Here is a 1,525-nt window from a genome sequence, read left to right on the forward strand (position 1 = left end):
CGATAATGTGATACGTGTCTTTCTCTGACTGACTTACTTCACTTAGCATAATCTCTGGGTGAGATTATTTTCTTAAGTTGAAAAAAAATATTTAGCCCTAGCTGGTGTGACTCAGTGGCTAAGCATTGACCTATGAACCAGGAGGTCAGGGTTCCATTCTCAGTCAGAGCACATGCCTGGTTTGTGGGCTTGATCCCCAGTGTGGGGCACAGGAGGCAGCCGATCAATGACTCTCTCATCATTGATGTTTCCATCTCTCTCTCCCTCTCCCTTCCTCTCTGAAATCAAGAAAAATATTTTTAAAATAAAAATAAAATTTAAAAGCACAAAGAAAAAGTTCTCATTCTGGATTTTCAGGCAAAACAGTGCAGTTTTTAAAGCCAAGGCCAGTATGCATAATATTAGGGGCTCCAGACCAAGTGGCAAGACTGAAGAGAAGGCCACATTGGTTAAATTGCAAGTTAAGCCCACTAAAAAGGGTGAATTACACTAGGTAAGTCATCTCTGTAGACAAAATAACACTTGTAAGTCATTTCTGTAGACAGAAATTTTTCAAGGAAAACAATGCTTTCAAGGAAGAACTTTGCCAAAGAAGAAAAAGCCATGTCAGAGAGAGTCATTCATGAGTTTCACTCTTTTGTTTGGTACCAACGCTACAGATGATTTAGAATAAAACTTCTTTCTCCAATTATATGAAATTTCATCCCCAGCAAGACATTCAAAAGTCATACAAATGAAAAGTCCCTGAATTCCAGGATGCCAGCATACTGTCACTCTCACATAAAATTCCAGTAACACCTCACTGTGACAACTGAAAAAAGCTTCCATTAATTTCAAACTATTCCCCAGGAGGCAGTGCTGCCCCCACTGAGAACCACCATTCTGAGGTTTAGTAAGGAGGCATCCAACACAGCCTTAGGGCCTTAGGAAAGACTAATGGAGAAAGTTACGTCTTAACTGAACCAGTAGGAATTGGAATTAAGTGCAGTGTTGAAAGGGCTGAAGGTGAAAGAGAGCACAGAACATTCTGGACACTGCATATATTTCAGAATGGCTGTGACATCAAGTCGTATTAATATTTACCCTGCTGCTAAAAACATAAGAAAAAGAATCAAGTCTAAATCAAGTTTGCATGGTACATAAGAAAAGAGGTTTCTGGCTGCCTTTCAAAGTTTATAGACACTATTAAGCAGGCATTGTTGCACAATTTTCAACTTAAAAATTTTACCAGATACTTATATGCATAGCCCATGGACACGGCTGGGTGAAGGGGGATAAGTGTGGGGGGGTGATGAGTAACATCTGTGATACTATCTACACTAATAAAAGAGAAACATGGTAATTGGCGTATGACCGCTACCCTTTTCATTGGCTAATCAGCGAGATATGCAAATTAACTGTCAGCCAAGATGGTGGCTGGCAGCCAGGCAGCTTGAAACTAACATGAGGCTTGCTTGCTTCAGTGATGGAGGAAACCAACATTCCCCGCCTACGGCTGCAGGCCTCTGAGACAGCAGTTTGAAAC

Source organism: Myotis davidii, unplaced genomic scaffold (assembly GCF_000327345.1).
Source record: "Myotis davidii unplaced genomic scaffold, ASM32734v1 scaffold185, whole genome shotgun sequence".
In the NCBI taxonomy this organism is placed as follows: Eukaryota; Metazoa; Chordata; class Mammalia; order Chiroptera; family Vespertilionidae; genus Myotis; species Myotis davidii.